At 42.5% G+C, this 20,624-nt stretch overlaps 1 protein-coding gene across 1 annotated transcript in view; it reads right to left on the bottom strand.

Annotated features, from left to right (window-relative positions):
- Positions 1-20,624, bottom strand: part of LOC310798079 (protein NLRC3-like) — a gene marked incomplete at both ends in the record, with an annotated part of 176,331 nt that overhangs the window by 101,368 nt on the left and 54,339 nt on the right. The window lies entirely within an intron of this gene.

Here is a 20,624-nt window from a genome sequence, read left to right as displayed (position 1 = left end):
AAGGCATTCCTGAGATATTGCGTTAACAAGCTTGAAAATGGCGTTCGAGAGGTCACAGTGACCTTGACCTTTGACCACCAAAATCTAATCAGTTCATCCTTGAGTCCAAGTCGATGTTTGAGACAAGTTTGATTAAATTCCGTCAAGGCATTCCTGAGATATCGCGTTAACAAGCTTGAAAATGGCGTTCGAGAGGTCACAGTGACCTTGACCTTTGACCACCAAAATGTAATCAGATCATCCTTGAGTCTAAGTCGATGTTTGAGGCAAATTTGATGAAATTCCGTCCAGGCGTTCCTCAGATATCGCGTTAACAAGCTTGAAAATGGCGTTCGAGAGGTCACAGTGACCTTGACCTTTGACCACCAAAATCTAATCAGATCATCCTTGAATCTAAGTCGATGTTTGAGGCAAATTTGATGAAATTCCATCCAGGCGTTCCTCAGATATCGCGTTAACAAGCTTGAAAATGGCGTTCGAGAGGTCACAGTGACCTTGTCCTTTGACCTTTGACCACCAAAATCTAATCAGATCATCCTTGAGTCCAAGTCGATGTTTGAGGCAAATTTGATGAAATTCCGTCCAGGCGTTCCTCAGATATCGCGTTAACAAACATCGTACGGACGGACGGAAGGACGGAAGGACGTACGTACGGACGGACAACCCGGATCCATAATGCCTCCGGCCTGGCTATCGCCGGCGGAGGCATAAAAAGAAAGTGACAGAGACAGGCAGTTTGGAACAGACCCATAACATCTAATTATGTTCAAACAAATAAAAAGCATGATGAGGCTTCAGGTACCAGGGGAGAACAACGGATGTGCAGGAACCCATCGTGCCTGTGTTCACCTTACGGCCGGGACACACATCTTGCATGTGCGTGGCGTGTGCGTGGCGTGCTTGCTGCGGCTGGCATGCCCGTGGCATCCACACAGGCAGCGTGGCTGCTGCGTGGCGGCTGCTGCGCTGCTGTCTGTCTGCCAACTGTCTTCCTATAGAGTTTACCTTTTATTAAATTTGCTATAAACAATACAATGATGATTTTAACTGAAGATCGCTTGGGCTCACTTCAGAATCGAGGCAGTATGATTTGTGTGTGTGTGTGTGTGTGTCTGTCTGTGTGTGCGTGGTGGGGAGGGGAGGAACGAAGCCACGTTGTGGTTTTCAGAGGGCAGGAGAACTGCAGCTGTGAGCTCAGCTCATCCTCTCGTCTCAAATCAAAACGAGCCTTCATTGGCTGTGGCTGCCCCTGTAAACTATCATTTTAATGTATTTTTGTGTCTATTTGTGTAGAGACACGCTAGAGACACGCGCGCGGTAAAAGGAAAAAATAGGCTTCGCTTCTATTCTCTAGATGACGCGCGTCTCACGCTCGCAAGACACGCGCTTGAGACGCGCGTCTGATGCCGGTGGTGTGGCTGCTGTAACCTGTTAACATGGGCGCCGAAATAAAAATGACACGCAGACGCCACGCAGACGCACAGCACACACAAGATGTGTGTTCCGGCCGTTAGGCCCCTAAAACACTATGTCCAACACAGCACACACGCACGCACGCACACACACGCGCACGCACACACACACACGGTGGCTGGTGAAATGAACCTAGCATCTTCTTGCTGTGAGGCAACAGCGCCCTCCACCGCCATCACTATGAAAAGCAGCCATTGATGTGGTTGAGGATGAAAGGCTCCTCCAGTCAGTTTTCCTGCCTGTAGAAGCGTTGGTGTTCTATGAAAACCTTCTAATATCTATCTCGTATAGTCACACCTCATCTGATTTGACCAAATAACTGACATTGAGAAGAACCAAAGGCTAATAGCTTGTTCCACTGCAACATATTATGTTTAATATTATGTGCTCTGAACGTTCTGTGTAATTAACACATTAATTATCATATTTTAAATTCCTTCATTGCCTCCAACACTCTCACATCAAAGTTTGTCCTCCATAGATGATGGAGGCCATTTTGGAGCCATGTGTCTTTAAAACGATGGAGAATATCATCACCAAAGTTCATCTTCATTCATTTGAAGAGACCAGGAATGTGTGAAAACAAAAGGAAGACAATGTGAGTCCTAAGCCTGTTTTCAGATTAAATGTCTCTATATAGACGTCCCCAAATTAAGATTCACCACAATATTCATATAATATTCATGTCAACACATCATTAACTCATTGAGTGCCAGCCACTTTTGGAGAACGGACGCTCCCAGTGCCAGAGTTTCAGAGCGTTTTCAGTGATTTCTCGAGGCCCACAGAATATTGTGTGATATTACTATGTAAACACTGAACACGCACAAAGAACGATGAGACTCTCTTCTATCATCTGCAAAAAAAAGTTTATTGATATCATTTTCCGTTCTTTAGTTATCAGCCGGAGAAGATAGGTTGATTTAAGCAAAAACACACGTTTCAATTTAGAAGCTGAGATATTCAGCCTTTTGTGAAATGAAGCATTTCAAGCACATCATTGACTCTTGAAGCTAATATTTTCTGATGTAATGACACCTCAAAAATAATTTCCTTCAATAAAACAGTGAAAACAAAGGAATTTTGTTTGGCCAAATAATATTTTTTAGCTGCAACCAGCAGCGCTGGCCCCTGCGTGCGCAGACCCTACACCTTCTTGCTGGTCTTGATTTACTGCTGGTGGGCATCAGATATACTAGCTTGTTTGCCTGTCTCTGTCTATCGAGCCTGCTGTCTGGGTCTGTGTTTACTGTCAATGGTTGTATGCTGCCCTGCGTGCCCCACCCCCCTCCTCCTCCTCCATGGGAGTGTCTGGTGGCTCTGCTGCGTTTGCTCTGCGTTTGCTCTGCACTGAAAAGTGCGCTGCACCCCGCTTTTTCACATCGTGTCGCCGGCTCCCAGCTGAGAATAATGTAACTTTTCAGAAAGACACTGGTGTCGGCAACTAAATCATATGGAGGGGCTATCGCAGTGGAGACGGAGGGGCTCAATTGTGGCAGCAGATTGACTGCTGTTCACAGGCACAGCTAACGTTATGCTTCATGCATATCGATGCGATTTCCGTTTCCCCATTACTTCTTCTCTCTTTTTTCCTCGCCTTTCTCTAATCTGGAGAGCACTGTCGCCACCTAATGGGTCCCTAAAATAGCTTTTACACATTCAACATCCACCATACTTTCACAGGAGATGTAGTCCATGGGCCAGACCAGATATCGGTACCATCTGGGTGGGCAAAACTTTACCTATACTAAATTGTTTATAGGGTCAATATAAGTAAATTTATATATGATAGCCTTTCCACAGGAGTAGCTTTTCATATTTATTGGACATTTTCTTATTTTCCCCTATTTAGTCCATGGGCCAAACACAAAAATTGCACATATCGGTACCACTCAAGTGGACAAATTCTAATCATTATTTTTGAACAGGTATATATCCATAGATGATATTTTAGTATGATAGCCTTTGCAGAATGGCAGCTTTGTCACAGTTATCGGCTCATAAAGTTAGCCAGCCCCTACAATAAATTGGATTCTAGGTGCTGATGCATAACCTATTTTAGGCTCAGGACCTTTAACCATGTTGTATGAGAACATGTTTGACAACATTTGAAAGGGTAGCTTCTTAGCTTTCATTTGAGCTCAGTTGTGAGTCGTCTGACAAATAAAGAGCTCACATGGGCTCTTCAAAGTGTCAGTGACATTCATTTTTCCACAGTTTTCGCCTAAATTATAGTCTTTATTTTAACACTGTGGCATCTAGGAACATCACAGACACAAACAACAAACACTGGAATATAGGACTATAAGGATTCAGAAAAGGTATAATGAACCCATACTATCCCATCGTGAGGGGTGAATTTGGCCCTTTGAATTTGGTAGAAGAATGCCTTCTCGAGGGAAATGGGCCAGAAGCCAAAATGTAAGATATCGGTACCATCCGGGTGTACAAATTCTACTTGTGATTTTTTTTAAATTCCTATTCACCCCTAGATTATGTTTTTATATGATAGACCTTGATGACCATGCTTATTAGTGCTTAACCACCCCTCTTAAATTATGGACTTATGGGAATTATGGGAAATCATCTTTCATTATATCCTCTCCCTGGGGTGTCTGGACTACTGACTGTTAATATTACATGTCTAGATATAGGCATGCTATCCTATGATACTATACATACCATACTATACTATACTAGGTAGATATGCTATACTTAATTGTCTACTAAATTGGCACATTTCCCAGTCATTTTTCAGTGAAAAATTGTTTTATTTGTGTTACAGTATATGTACAGCTACATTCAAAATGTTTCCAGTCTTTCAACACAATATTAGGACAATCTACCCTTCCTGAGACCATGTCATCCACGAGGGCAACACCATCATCGTCATTCACATCTGAGTCTGTCAGCTCTGCAGCAAGCTCTTCTTCACTGTGTTGGTTGGCACATGTTTGTAGTTTGCACAGGTTTGTGCATTTCAGACTGTTATTGAGACCTGTGCACTCTGGTGGTTTGCACAACCTCACACACTTGCAGGAGAGCAACTGCAAGACAGCACCTGGTGCTGGGGAACCGTGCATCCACTGGATTTCAAGCTGCCCCTCATCATCTGTGGTCCACCTATGGTCCTTAAAGTACACTCCATTGTTGATATCATGGAAAACTCCTTTGTGAATCCACTCAGTCCAGACCAATATTAGTTTGTCAGCTTGTCAACTGCAACTGTTGCCCCGCCAGATGTAGCCAACCTGCATGATTCCAGCCACAACATCCAGCAGTGGAGGAAACTGCTCTACAGCACTGCCAGCAAAGCCAGTCTGATCAAATTCTTGTTTGAGGAATGGAAAGGACCCAAACACAGATAGAAACTACAAGACAAGGCCTTATATGTTACCTGTGAAGTAGTCTGCTTCAAAATCAACAAGAACCAATGGGAGGAGGTAACACAGCTCAAATCCTCTCAGGAAGAAGCTGACACCTGCATGCTAATGCATGCTCTCCATGTAGCAGAGTCTGGCTTCAAGGCAGTGATCATCATGGCAGACACAGATGTCCTGCTACTGACTCTGGGTTGGAGCAAGGACATCCCATGCCCAATGTACCAAAAATGTGGAACACAGAACAAGACAATGTTCCAGGACATCACCAAACTATGCAAATCATGCGGCGATAGTATTGCTGGCACCTTGATTGGCATGCACACATTCACTGGCTGCAACACTGTCAGCGCATTTGCAGGACAGGGAAAAGTGGGCACCCTGAACAGACAGGACATATCAAGAAGCCTTCCTTGAGCTCGGCCATGCTTGGGATGTCTCTAATGAGCTCTTCAAGAAGCTGCTGGAAATCATGTGCCACATGTATATGTACCCTCTACACACATTACAGATGTCAACCTCCTCCGATACCAACTTTTCTGCACCAGACGTGGGGAGGTCGAGTCCAGCCAGCTACCACCATTTGAGGATTGGCTATTAATGCATTCCATTCATGCAAACGATCAGACTGCAATCTGTAGACCAGGGGTGCCCAAATTCTTTCCCATGAACGGCCAAAACTCAATCTGGGTGGACGGCCGAGGGCCAAAAATAAACGTTGTGGAATTACATTCAAATGTATTGTGTTTTATAGAAAATTTACATTCTAAATCTAAAATAACATTTCAATATAATAATCTACTTTTTATCTGTTTGGTAATTGTAATAATTTGCAATTGGTTATATACCGGATATATATACCGGATAAGGTCAAACCACTAACCTGGCACAAATCATGATCAATAATATCAAATTAGAAAGAGTATATGAGAACAAATTTTTGGGTGTTATTATTGACCATAAACTGAGCTGGAAGCCGCATGTAAACCATGTCATGTCAAAACTATCGAAAGCAATAGGAATATTACACAAAACAAAGGACATCTTTAATCACAGTTCCCTACTCTTGCTGTACAATTGTTTCCTAGTCCCATACATTAATTACTGTGTGGAGGTCTGGGGACAAACATATAAATCAATAACTAATCCGGTTTTTATTTTACAGAAAAGGGCAATCAGGCTCATAAACAATGCAGATTACTACGCATCAACCAACATTTTATTCATAAACTCACATACTCTAAAATTCAAGGACATGGTGGATTTTAAAACCGCTCAGTTTATGTTCAAAACAAATAATAATATGCACCCTGACTGTGTTCAGAGGCTCTTCCAACGCAGAACCAGTCCTTACGAACTAAGAGGAACATCTATGTTTATGAAAACAAAAACAAGAACGAATGTGAAACAGAGATGCATCTCAGTAAAAGGGGTGAACCTGTGGAACAATTTTGATGATGAAATGAAACTGTGCAACTCACTTAAGACTTTCAAAAATATGTTTAAATGCAAGATTATAGATAAATATAAAACAGTGGTATAGCCATATTATTATATATATATATATGTATATAGATAAATGTTTATATATATATTACATTATATATTATGGAATTTCGATGCTTCTTAGCCAAGACAACGCCAGTTTGAGTAACATTTTTTATTTAATTTTTTTTTTTTTTTTTTTCGTTTCTTTCATTCTCTAATATATTTTCTTTTGTACTACAAAGGCTTTTGAAACTGTGTTAAAAGGGTAGACAAAATAAGCCCCGGCTTCAGTCTACACCTTTTGGTCCTGTTTGATCCACATGAAAATTCTTGTATTGATTATTGATTTCTGGAACAATATGACCAAATAAACTAATCAATCAATCAATCAATCAATCAATCAATCATATATATTTAAAAAAATATCTGCATTTGTGGGGAGCTTAAACATTTAATCAGTAAACACCCCGTTAAAAACAGTTGTATTTTCCACCTTTGTAATCAAGAGAGAAATTTGACTTAATTCACAACTTGAAAAATCCTCAAGGTACTTTGAAAATCAGCTTTATTGTCCATCTTTTGGAAACAATTTGCCATGACAATTTGCAGGGATGCAATCTCAGGAGTGAACAGTATCCGCAGCCACATTCAGACGCTGTTTCACAAAGTCACCACATGAAAAAGCTTGTCCACCCTTTGCAATCAGTGCAGATATCTGATAACCTGGTTCCCCAGCACCAGACCATTTTGCAGTTGCTCTCCTGCAAGTGTGTGAGGTCGTGCAAACCACCAGAGTGCACAGGTCTCAAGGTCTGAAGTGCACAAACCTGTGCAAACTACAAAGATGTGCCAACCAGCACACTCAGATGTGAATGACGATGATGGTGTTGGCCTCGTGGGTGGCATGGTGTCTCAGGGAGGGTAGATTGTCCTAATATTGTCCTGAAAGACTGGAAACATTTTGAATGTAGCTGTTCATATAATGTAACACAAATACAACTATTTTTGACAGAAACGTGTCAATTTACTCTGTTTTTGACTGAGAAATGTGCCAATTTAGTACACAAGCATATTATATATATCTAGTATAGTATAGTATAGTATAGTATAGTATAGTATGTACAATATCATAGGATAGTTTGCCTATATCTATGTAATATTATAAACAGTAGTCCAGACACACCCTAGGCAATGGATAATGAAAGAAAGATGATTTCCAGGGAGGGCACTTTCCTGGTTTTGAACGACAGCAGTCCATAATTTAAGAGGGTATAAGCACTAATAAGCTACCAGTCATCAAGGTCTATCATATAAAAACATAATCTATGGATGTATATCAATTAAAAAAAATCACAAGTAAAATTTGCCCACCTGGCTGGTACCGATATGTTAAATGTAGGGCTCTGGCTCATTTCCCTTGAGAAGTCATTCTTCTACTTTTAGGGCCACATTCACCCCTCACGATGGGATAGTATGGGCACATTATACCTTTTCTGAATCCTTATAGTCCTATGAGTATTCCAGTGTTTGTTGTTTGTGTCTGTGATGTTCCTAGTTGCCACAGTGCTGAAATAAAGACTATAGTTTAGGCGAAAATTGTGGAAAAATGAATGTCACTGACACTTTGAAGAACCCATGTGACCTCTGTATTTGTCAGACAGACTCACAACTGAGCTCAAATGAAAGCTAAGAAGCTACCCTTTAAAATGTTGTCAAACATGTTCTCACAGAACATGAGTAAAGGTCCTGAAAATCTGCATAGATAGGGTATGCATCAGCACCTAGAATCCAATTTATTGTAAGGGCTGGCTAACTTCATGAGCTGATAACTGTGACAAAGCTACCATTCTGCAAAGGCTATCATACTAAAATATCATCTATGGATATATACCTGTTCAAAAATCATGATTAGAATTTGCCCACTTGAGTGGTACCGATATGTGAAATTTTGGGGTTTGGCCCATGGACTAATGGATCTGGCTTTGATCCACATCCCACCATCAAAAAACGCAATTGACGAACATACTCGTCCTTGGCACTCAATGAGTTAAAAAATGCTGTCTGACCTCAGAGTCTCCAGTCTGCAGTGTGGACTCTCCAGAAGATCGGACAGATGCTTCACTGCTGACTCCTCCAGCGTGTTGCACGTCAGGTCCAACTCTCTCAGATGGGAGGAGGGGTTGGACTTCAGAGCTGAAGCCAGAGAAGCACAGCTGATCTTTGACACGGTGCAGCCCATCAATCTGAATAAAGAATAAAACATGTAGATATAAAATAAAACATCCCTGGATAGAAAACCTGATTGAAACCATGTTTCATAATCCTCTCAGAGCTGTGGAGGTTTTAATATACATGTTTCTAAAATGGTGAAATCAACTGAAAGCAACTGAAGCCAACAGGCTGCATGTTCAAAAAGACATAACAAGGGCAAAGCAGCACTCATTAATATGAAAGACAACATGCTGCTGCTTCAATAAACAAGCAGAGACTGAAGAGTGAGTTAGTGAGTGGAGGCTTTTCTTCACTATAAAATCAATCAGCAGAAACAAATACAAAAAGATGAGAATGTAAATTTGTGGCTGGTGGAACAAACTTCCAGTTGAAAGAGTGGCATCACTCAGCTCAACACACAGAGCTAAACTTGGACATTGTAGCCTACTTGCAAAAAGATGTTTGTGTCCCTGTAATCAGAATTTCAGGACCGTCAATTCCCCGTGTCAAACACGTTTCTATTTACCAGTTTTATTTACCGTGAATTCCGGACTATAAGGCGCACCGGTATATAAGCCGCAGCACCAAAATTGACTGTTTTTTACATATATAAGCCGCACCGGACTATAAGCCGCGGGTGTTTTGATGTTTAATTACCATATGTAAGGGTTCGTGCACAGAGAGGAATGTCGGGAAAGAGATGGCTGTTTGGGGAAGCTCCCATTTATTAACATTTCAACAAAACAAGCATATCCCGCTGGGGATCTTTTCTTTTGGCATTGTGAGACGCTTAAAAATCACCATCGGCGGGAGCTTTACTCCAGATGCTGTGCAGCCAAGAACACAAGTGAAATTCGTTCTCTCGTGACCTGTGGTTCTCAACGTGATGGACGATTCACCTTTCTTGTTAACAGTCCTAGTGAGAGGCAGGTCGAACGTCAAAGGCACTTCATCCATATTTATGATCTGCTCCGGTCCGATGGAATATTCCTTGATCTTTCTTTGTGTGAATTCGCCGAAGTTTGTAATTTTCTCCTGGTAGTCGGGAGGGAGTTGCTGACACACAGTCGTCCGCGCCCTGACGGACAGTCCCTTTCGTCTCATAAATCTGAAACACCAGGATGGTCCACCTCTAAAATGTTCAATTTTCATTTCGGTGGCGACTGTTTTGGCCTTCAGTCGGATCTGAACGGTGGACACACCTCGGCCGTCTGCTCTCTGTGTCAACACCCTGATGCCAAGGTTACGTGCTGCTGCTCGATTTCCTTCTTTCCTTCTTCTTCTCGCCGCCATCGTCGTAACACAGCCAGTTCTCCATCTTTTGAAGCATGATGTTAGATTATATATAAAATAATCGAAAAAACAAGCAGCAAAGCAATGCACATAAAATGTGCTGATGAAGCTGTGTAACCTGTAAAATCCATCGATTTTGGAGGTCACCGAGTGGCCGTTTGCTTACCGTAATTACCATATGTAAGGGGTCACGCACAGAGGGGATTGTCGGGAAAGAGATGGCTGTTTGAGGAAGCTCCCATTTACCGTATTACCGTAACATTTCAACAAAACAACATAACACAACACCACCTTTGTTTATTTTTACAGTGCACACAGTGTCCGCGGTGTGGTGAAAAGAGGGCAAGAGAGGAAATTAAAACAGAAGTGGAGAGATTTTATTTGTATTTTTTTTTCTTTTTTCTGAAAAAATCCATAGATAAGCCGCACCGTTATATAAGCCGCAGGGCCAAAAAACGGGGAAAAAGCCGCGGCTTATAGTCCGGAATTTACGGTATATTTATTTTTTAACCAAAGGGCACAACCTAGATCTCAGTCTTTCCTCAGCGTGATTACTCACCAGCAGAGAGCAGGAAAGAGAGAGAGAGAGAGGGGGAGAGCAAGCGTACGGAAAGGATTAAAGCATGTACCATAACAACATAGCATGAAAGCTGAAAAACATTAGCATTTGTCACCTTGAAGAGAATAAGTGCAACACCACAACAAATACAGTAATTCACACATACTATATTTACCGAAACATCCTATGACCCCAGGGTACATCACTGAGGATACGTCCCAGTTGCATCCATGCAATGTTTTTTTCTTTATTAGTTAGTCTGGCTTAGCCAGTGACTCATAGGAATAGACTACGTGACAACCAGGAAAGACTAGTGACTACTGGAGAGTCAGTTGACAGCCGGAACAGGGACGGCACCCGGGAGCAGTATGGGTTAGCACCCCAGCCTGCGTCTTCCGTGAGGAAGAAGCCCAACAATCCACGAGAGGCCTTTTAGGAGGGCCATTCAAGCCGCAAGTGGAGTCTGCAGTGCCATCAAGTACTGCATGGTATCCACCAAGATACCATCACCTCGGAATGAGATGTTTGGAGCGGGGGAGTCTGGTGCAGCGCACAGGTCCTAGACCTGGTGAGACGAGGGAGGAGCCCGGCCGGGTGGCAACCCACAGAGCCCGGTCCCTCTACGTACCAGAGCCTCCCCCCCCACCCCCCCGGTCCCAGCAGAGTAGTTCCGGAGCAGCGGATTGAGTGGCCCTGACCACGTGACCACCTTCGACCCTTACTAGAGGGCTGACCGTGGGTAGCTACTGGGACGTAAGTTGGGGCTTGGCCAGCCCCGGCTGGGTCACCTGGGCGAGGGTGTATGATGTTGCGAGACCCGAAACATCCTATGACCCCAGGGTACATCACTGAGGATACGTCCCAGTCAGTGTTTGGAATAACGCCGTTTAAAAGAACGGCGTTAGGTAACGCCGTTATTTTTTCAGTAACGGGGTAATCTAACTACTTACTGTTTCCGTCGTTACAACGCCGTTATCGTTACTGAACGCTAAATGCGGTGCGTTACTATGAAATGATTGAGTAAACTACCTGTAGCCTACACTAGTGTTGTCAAGTGAGGAGACCGGGTGGGTTAACATAACGAGATAAACGATTATGATTGGCTAAGGCAGAGTCATGTGTTTCATGGTAGCCAATCGGAGCCAGTGTTACACACGAGCCAGGAGTCAGGACACGGGCGACACACACACACACACACACACACACACACAGACACACCAAACAGATTTGAGGAAGCAGCAGAATTGGTGAGTCCGGAGTAGAGAGCTGCGCGGGCCTGAAATTTCGGCCCGAGCCCTCCCCGGCCCGTGACATGCAGACAAGTGCCCGATCCAGCCCGTTGCGAGGCCCGAAGCCAATATTACGATATAATGACATATCTCTCTCCCTCTGTTCCGCGTGCTGCGTCGCCGTGCGGCCGTCCTGCGCAGCCCCTCTCTGTCTGTCTCTCTATTTGACTCTCTCTCTCTCTCTCTCTGTGTTCGGGAGCTGTCCACTCGCTGTACATGGACGGACACGGCACAAACGGCTTGTTTCTCTCTCTCTCTTCGGGAGCTGTCTACAGCTACTAACGTCTCGTGAGGGTCTGTGTGTGGCTGGGGGAGTGTCTGTGCCCTCCTCCTCTTTGTCTGACTGTGCTCCGCTGTGTAAAATCAAGCGAGTACGCTAATACAACATTATTTAATTGAATTATTGAAATGGCCCGACCCCGTCGGGCCGTCATTTGCAATGACTCATTGTGTGCTATGAATTGAATAATCAGTGAAATAATCTATTAGAAAGCAAGAGTAATTAGATTACTCACAGTTCATTTTAGATACTTTGCCTCCCAAACCCATAGAATATGACTTTGATAAAGAAGTATTATATTGCCATTTATAGATTGTAATATGTGTAGTGTTATCATTATCATCTAGGTCAGTCTCTCCAGTCTCACAATCAAAACATATTTTCCTCATGTCTGTAATCCAATTGCTGTGTTTTTACAGTAACTGTCAGATATTACAATTACCATTTTAGTAATCACATTATCTAATCGTAGTTGCATTACTTCCCAGCCATGCAGATTTCTCTCCTGGCCCACATCAGCTAATGGCAGTTTTTATCTTTCTAGGTCTATGGCCATATGTGTCACAATGAGACTGATTGCAGATCAGCAAAGACAACAGTCGCAGCCACTCCCTGATCCTGTGGGTTTAACCCAGTCACTCCGCAGGACCTATTAATTAAAAATAAATAAAAAACAAGCCCGGCCTCGGCCCATTTTGGTCACGGGTCCCCTCGGGTTTGCAGCAATCCATGAAAATTTGGCATTTTCAAGGTGGAGATAACGCAAATAGTTACTTTCCCTTGTAACTAGTTACTTTTATTATAGAGTAATTCAGTTACTAACTCAGTTACTTTTTGGAACAAGTAGTGAGTAACTATAACTAATTACTTTTTTAAAGCAACGTTCCCAACACTGGTCCCAGTTGCATCCATGCAATGTTTTTTTTCTCTACATGAATATTGACAGGAGCACAACAGATGGACATGTGGGTTGTGAAAACATCTGTTTTATACACTACTCTATACAGAAAAGATACAGATCACAACACCTTACTGCTGGCAAACAGCTATCATCCCACAGCCCTGAAAGGAGGTCTACCAAGAAGTCAGTTCTTCAGACTTAGACGAATATGCCACACGACAAAAAACAACTAAAAACAAATAATCATGTTTAGCACAACGTATATATACCCCCAACTGTCAGAAACTGAGCTATATTATTGTTAAAAAAAACATTGATATATACTAGCATCAGATCCAGCATTACCCATGGATTTTAAAGAACCACCATTAATAGTCTATCAAAGAGGAACCAATCTGAGAGATAGCCTTGTGCATGCTAATTTACAATCAGTTAAAAAAGAGCACACAGACCTTGTTAAAACCTCTTCCAAATGGCTGTTATAAATGCACAGGTTGTGCTCAATGTAACAATATGGTTAAAAGTTACTACTTCTCTCATCCTCCTACTGGGAAAAAGTATCCCATCAATGATGTCATCACATGTTCCACGTGCCATGTTGTTTATTTGATCACATGTCCGTGTGGGCTAGCCTATGTGGGTAAAACATCACGTCAGTTAAAACAAAGAATTAGTGAACACAAGAACTCCATAAGGAGGAATGATAGAGATGACCCCCCATAGCAGTACATTTCAATGACTTTAAACATGACATGACATCATTCAGATTCCAAGGCATTGAGTAAGTGACTCTGCCTGAGAGAGGTGGTAACCAGTGCCGGTCCTGACCTCCCAGGGGTTCTAAGCAAGATTCTGCTAAGAGGCCCTCCTATCTGGCCTTTTGCCTTTGCCACACAGTCACACCCGACACCCTCAGTGCTCCCATTACAATCCTCCCTCCTTTAAAACAGTTTGCTCCATCTGTCAATCTCAGAGTAAGTAGACACACAGAACAGAATGAGCTATAAACAAATATGATTTATTCAATATAATATTTTGAATATAATCTTAAGATAAGTGAATATTAACATTAATATAAACAAGAAATAGTAGAAAATATAAAATGTACACTGAGCTTTGGCTCTGCTGCCTGGTAATTAGTCTAGTCTTCACACAATTAGCTTTGGCTATACAATGTAAACATAAGCCTATAAGCTACAGTATGGCTGCAGGCAGCTTTGTCTCAAATAGTAGTAACAGTAAAAAAAAATAGTAAACATACAGCTGTGCAATTAGCTTACAGTATGCCCAACAGTTTTAAGTTGATATTTAATCAATAGCTATTTAGTCAATGTCAATACCTTACTTTCTATCTTGCATTAGTCCAGAGTAGACTTTTAACTAAATCTTGACTGAGTTTGATAGACTATAGATTACCTTGTTTATTATTGTCAATGTAGTTTTTGTCCTTGTTATTGTTTGTCTTCCTGCTATTTTGGATTGTGTCTTTCTTTTTTGTGTGCGCAGTGCACCACCCCCAACTATGAAGATAATTTTCTCCCTGAGAATATTGTCTGTCTGTCTCACTGCAAAAACGGAATTTCAAGAAAGTAAAAAAATCCTTGTTTCTAGCATATTAGTCTTATTTTTGGTCTAAAAAGAAAAATAATTCTTGTCAAGCATGTTTCGCATTAGAAAATGTTTCTTATTTTAAGAAAATATATCTTACATTTTCTTAATAAGAAATTTAAGCTAATATTGAGCTAGATTTAACCAGTAACAAGCTACAACAATGGTTTGCATCACATCCCAGCAGAGGAACAAGATTATTTTTCTTATTTTAAGAGTAAGACCACTTGGCACAACTTCTCAATTTAAGAATCTTAAGAAATGATGAAATTACACCATTCATGTTGTCTTTTTTATTCAGAGTGTCTGTCAATCTGACTGCAATCGCATATTTACGGATAAAGAACATGTTGCTTGCTTCACATTTCATCAATCAATCAAACATGTTATTTACAATTAAGAGAACCACGGTCTGGTAAACTGGAAAAATACAGTTTAAGATGATCCTTTGAAAAATGACAGCAGAAGAGCTCATGCCAGTTCAGGTCCTCTAGGTTTAATGAACTGATTTGATTTAGGTTATTTTCTTATATAGACAATCAAGCATGAGCCAGCCGGAGTAGCTCTCATGTATCAGCTCTTGTTGGCCAATAAGTAACAAGAAATTGCAATGCAAGATGACTTGGAAATAATTTACAACAGTGATTCTCAACCCTTTTCTCCTAATTTAGTCCACATCAGACCCCAATTTGATTACATTTTGTTTTTTGGTTCCAAATCTGAAATCTGAAAATTACCTATATCTTATACCTTATACCTTATGTTTTTGTGGCCGTCTCTTTGTTTGTCTGGTGCAAATCCGATCTGATTAGGTTCAATGGAGGGGATGGGACTAGGGAAAATCGGCCATATAGGAATGTCATATAGTCTGGATTCAAGAGGTGGCTAGGGGGTTGTGGTGTTGGGAGGCAAGCGGTGAGGGAAGAGGGCAGGGTGGGACGTAGGGATAGGAAGGTCGTATATAGAGTCAGGGTTTGAGGGGTTGGGTAGGGGGAGTGGCTAAGGGGATGTGGGTGGTGGAGGATGCATCGTGAGGATGCGGCGGGGCTAGCAAAAAGGGGACGTAACTAGGGATAGGAAGGTTCTAGAGAGTCAGGGTTCGAGGGGTGGGTAGGGGCGGTGGCTAGGGGGATGTAGGTGGTGGAGGAGGTGTGGTCAGGAAGGGGGCAGTGCTAGGTAAAAGGGGCCTTATCTAGGGATAGGAAGGTCCTGTAGATAGCTGGGGTTTGAGGGGTGGTTAGGGGGAGTGGCTAGGTGTATATATTGGTGGTGGGACTGGGCCATAGCTAGGGATAGGAATGTCGTAGAGTCGGGGTTCGAGGGATAGGGGGAGTGGTTCGGGGATGTGAGTGGGTCAGGGTTCTGATCGGACTCACAAAATCATCTCATAGCAGACTGGAGTATTAGCCTTGGCGGAGGTCTGCACTCTCCAAGTGCATTTTTAGTTAGAATTCCATGATAATACGGAGTGAAATCTACAAGGTTATTGGTTGATATCAGTTCAGTTGCTTGGGCCATGTTTGGAATCTCTATTTTATATGCCATGTAACCATAGGTTGAGGCGATGTCTCGTTATAAACGTTGCTTCACGCTGGGGTAGCTGGCTGGGGCCGTGGTCAGGGTGGGGCAAATTCCCCGTTCTCTCCATTCAGCAAAGTTAGAATTTAGCTGCCCAGGCAGACAGGATGTACCTGCTCTAGAATCCCCAAACCTGTAGTGTAGAGCCGCAGCACCGTCTTTTGGTGAGTCAGCCCATTGTGCACCCATAGATGTTTTTTTATCAGTCCAAATTCAGGTAAGTTACTAGAATTAATATCCTCTAATAATAATAATAATAATAATAAAGATGCCATATATATATATATATATATATATATATATATATATATATATATATATATGTGTGTATGTATGTACGTACTATACTATACTATATACTATAGTACGTATGTACGTACATACGTACGTACACACACACACACACACACACACCCACCCATGTTAATTTATAATTTTAATTTGTGGTTGTAATCTACTCATGTGAGTAGATTAGTAGTATGTGGAAAGAGTGTCACAAAGTCAAATTTGATTGTACACATGTGAGAAACTATTCACATGTGTAAGTGCAGTGTGTCACAAAGTCACATGTGAAAGTTCATTTTCACAGGCGTACTTTTACTTATACACAGAGTGCTCTGTACTTTTTGCCCGCATACTTGCGGGCAAATTCACTTAATTCACTACTTGTACGGCAATCTAATCCCAACCTGTGAGAGGCAGCATTGTGCCGCTAGGCGTCATCTGCCGGAAATTCAACAAAAACACAGACGAAGAAGAAGTTTGACTCTGCGCGCCTACTTCCTTTATCTAACGTTAGCTAGTAGCGACATCTACAGTCTGAGTACAGCCAGTCTCAGTCTCGACATGGATATGGATCTAATTTTCGTGTTGGTGTGTCTAAATATTTTTTACTAACCTTGTCAATATAAGTTAGCGTTACTTATGGGTCAAGAGTTGGGGAGAAATCAGAAATGGACGGAAAACAAGTCATCAACACAGGCCGAACACTGTTCTGTGTTCGGGCCTTGTAATTTAGCTCTGAAAATCGGCTCTGAATTTACAGTTTTTCGCCCAGCTAACCAAAATAATCCTGCCTGACTGCGTAATGTAATGATGGTAACCTTAGTCAGTGACAGATATGCACAAAAATGGTTAAATTATGAATTAAATGAATGCTAACGTTAGGCGCACTAATTCGTTAGCGTGCCTAACGTTAAGCTATAATTAGCTGGATAAGTTACATAAAAAAGTAGTTTTGGCACTCAATAAACATCAGTCATGAGCCATTGTTTGTTGGCATTCAGGGGAATGTATTGCAGCGGACACACTCATGTTTACAGCATGTATTATGTTACTAAAGATGGCGAGCTCATGTAGCTAGCTAAATAAGCTAAGTAATCAATGAATGCACACTATAGCTGTGTCCCAATTCAGGTGCTGCAGTCCACCAAGGCTAGATTTGAAGACCGATTGCGTCATTGCGCGCGACCTAGGCTGTCCCATTTCAAAGGCTCCTTCAAAGGCAGCCGAGAAATGCAGCCTCCTTTTCTCAAAACTTGAAGGATGCAACTGTTCTGTCCTTCGTGGCCTTTCTGGCATTCAAGATCTCGCGAGAATCCCCGAGAGGTTTGCAAAGCTGAAAATTCTGAAATCGCCGCCTTTTTTTCGTACAGGCAACAGGTAAGATTTACAATTCTGGTTTGCAAATTCCTTATTGCCCCGGCCCTTATTGGGGCACGGTGGCTCAGTGGTAGAGCTGTCGCCTCACAGTCAGAAGGTCCTGAGTTCGATTCTCGCCTGGGACCCTGTGGGCGCTGTGGTTGTGTTCCCCCCCATATCTTCAGTGCCTACTGCCCAGGTGGGGTATCTCGTCGTAAGGGCCTTTCTATCTGTGTGGAGTTTGCATGTTCTCCCCGTCCTCCCCCAGGGGGTTCCTCCGTATATAAACCCCCCACTAAAAAACATGCAGAAGATCAGATCGTCATCGTCATCCGACCAGTGACGACAACATCCGAAGTTGGTCCCCGGGCGCTGTACGAGAAAGCGACCACTGCTCCTGGCCTGCCCCCCGGAGGAAAGGACATGCCTGGATGGGTTAAATGCAGAGGACACTTTTCACCGGCCACCGTCAGCATGAGTGTGTTGTGGGCGCATGCATGTGTTGTGGTGTTCGTGTGACAATAAAAGATGGGGCTTGTCCCGTTACAAGTTTTTTTACTAAATGCACTTCTGTCAACTTTAGAGGTGATTAACCGACGCTTAGATTATTGTAGATCTCATATTTGTCAGTATTGTGAAAAAATGTGATGTGTTTCTGTTGTAAAGAGCTCCAGGGCTTGGCTCGTGAGCATTCCACTAGACTGCCATGTCACTCTCCGTGCAGCGGGAGCTACCGCTGCTGACGGCCGTCAAAGAGGCTTGTCTCCCGGGTTGCCTGGTTCCATGTAACACAGCCCTAGCTGGCTATCCGTATCCAGCGCCGTCTGCTCACTGCCACTGGAAAGCCCCATTTAATTTCATACCACGGTCATTCTGTAGATTCATTTGAGAACATATAAGTAGCGCGGGGCGGGGGGGGGGGGGCTGCGTTGGCTGATGTTGGTGATTCAATTTCGCTTCAGCCTTTTCCCCCCTCCATCTCATCGGACCAGTTGTATTAGGCTACCTTTTTTCCTCTGTCGCGCTCACTGCATTCACCACAGCCAGCAACGTGTTGCCACTAATTTTCTTTTGAATTGATAATCAGGCTCGTTTACATATATGCGTTGTAACTTCATGTGGTGATTTGCATTGACCATTGGTTGGATTTGAGCATGCAGGGGATGGGATTTGGGGCAGATCCCCGTGCGTAATCACTGTGGCAGCTGCTGGTAATGGGGAATTGCGTTCAGGTGTGTGCGCCGTCAGACCAAACTCAACTTCAATGGAAACGCCTACAAGTCGCAATTGTACATTGTCGAAGTTGTAGAAATATCGCAATTATTTTGCGAAAAACTAATGGAAACACAGCTTCTAATAGTCCTCTCTCCTCTCTCTCTTCTCTCCAGAGTAAGGATTGTGGAGGAGGAGGAAGGAGAGACATGAGCGTGTGAGCCAGGGCCCCACCACTACCAAAGAAAGCAAAGAAGGACGAGATGCTGGAGCTGCTTAAGGAAGAGACTCCAGAAGGAGCGAGCCGGCTGCTTCTTTGGTCTCAAAGACTAATTGAAAAGTAAAATAATATATATATATTTATGTTAGTATTATTGTTCGTATTGTTCTTTTTGATATTATTCTGCCGAATCATCATAGCGACATGAATGTCTGCTTGTTTACCTTTTGCACTGATTCATGACACTGATGCATGGGGGGGGGGGGGGGGGGGGGGGGGGGGGGGGGGTAAAACATATGAGGTTTTGCACATTCAGGTTTTGTTCCGTTTTCATGAATGTTTTTTATCCATGTATAGATTATTTCGTACATGTACAGTTTGTTATTTAATAAATATTTTGTTTAAGAAAAACTTGTTTCTTTCTTTTTACACGGCACAACAATGTTATGGTGCAAAGAGATCATTAACATTCATATTTACTGTCAATAGCAGGCCTGTGGGAAATGTATGTCAATAACTTGGGAAACACAAACTGTTAAGCCCTGAGACTTCACTAGACAGAGCATGACAACAGTGGTAGTAATAATATTGTTTTTTGTCCTCTAAATAGTTATTCAAACATGTAGAAATAAATAAATAATGCATCACATGTAATGGAGGGGGATACTGAAAAAGTTAACCAATTTATAAAATATGTACATATAAATAAATAAATGTGGCATAAAATGTCTTCTAGTGGGGCATCATCTTGGGTGGTCTCCAGAGTGTTTGGGGTGCATATAGGGGTCTGGTCGGGGGGAAAGGAGAAGAAAAGCATGTTAAACAATAGCAAGATACGATATGCCATGTCACTTTCTCCCATGGGCTTTGAGAGGGAGGCTAGTAGGGCTGTCACTTTTTCCCAAAATAAAATTCGAACGAACTTTAATTGCCCGAAATTCGTTCGAATATATTCGAAGTTTTTTGGTTAACACATTCAGTGCCAGCGACGCCATATGGCGTCAAGAGAAATTTACCGTAGAGTGCCAGCGACGCCAAATGGCGTCAATAAATCCAAAATCATATTTTTCCATATTTGTGCAGCTTAAGGTCGTACGCAGCCTGTCAACATAATTTCCTTCAATGGATCTCACGGCGCCACCTTAAAAAATCGACGCGATCAAAGCGCGCCGCCCCCCCCGACTCCTTTGTCTTGACTGAGTTTGGGAAATCGCTTCAGTCCCTTGGTGATAGCAGATGGTAGCATACGATAGATAGCATTGAGAATTAGCATTGAGAATTAGCATTGAGAATTAGCATTGAGCATTAGATAGTTATTAGCGGTATATTTAGATCAGATAGGTAGATAGATAGATAGATAGATTGATAGCATCAGATATATTAGTTTGTGAGATTGTGGTGAGTGTTGAGCGTTTGGTGTATTTCAGGTGAGTGCTTGGGTGTTTGAGGTGTGTGTGTGAGGGCCGCGTGTGTGTGTGAGTGTTTGTGATA

Source organism: Poromitra crassiceps (genome assembly GCF_964638095.1).
Source record: "Poromitra crassiceps genome assembly, chromosome: 2".
Classification (NCBI taxonomy): domain Eukaryota; kingdom Metazoa; phylum Chordata; class Actinopteri; order Beryciformes; family Melamphaidae; genus Poromitra; species Poromitra crassiceps.
The sequence above is the reverse complement of the archived record's forward strand: the minus strand, read 5'-3'. Positions and strand labels throughout refer to the sequence as shown.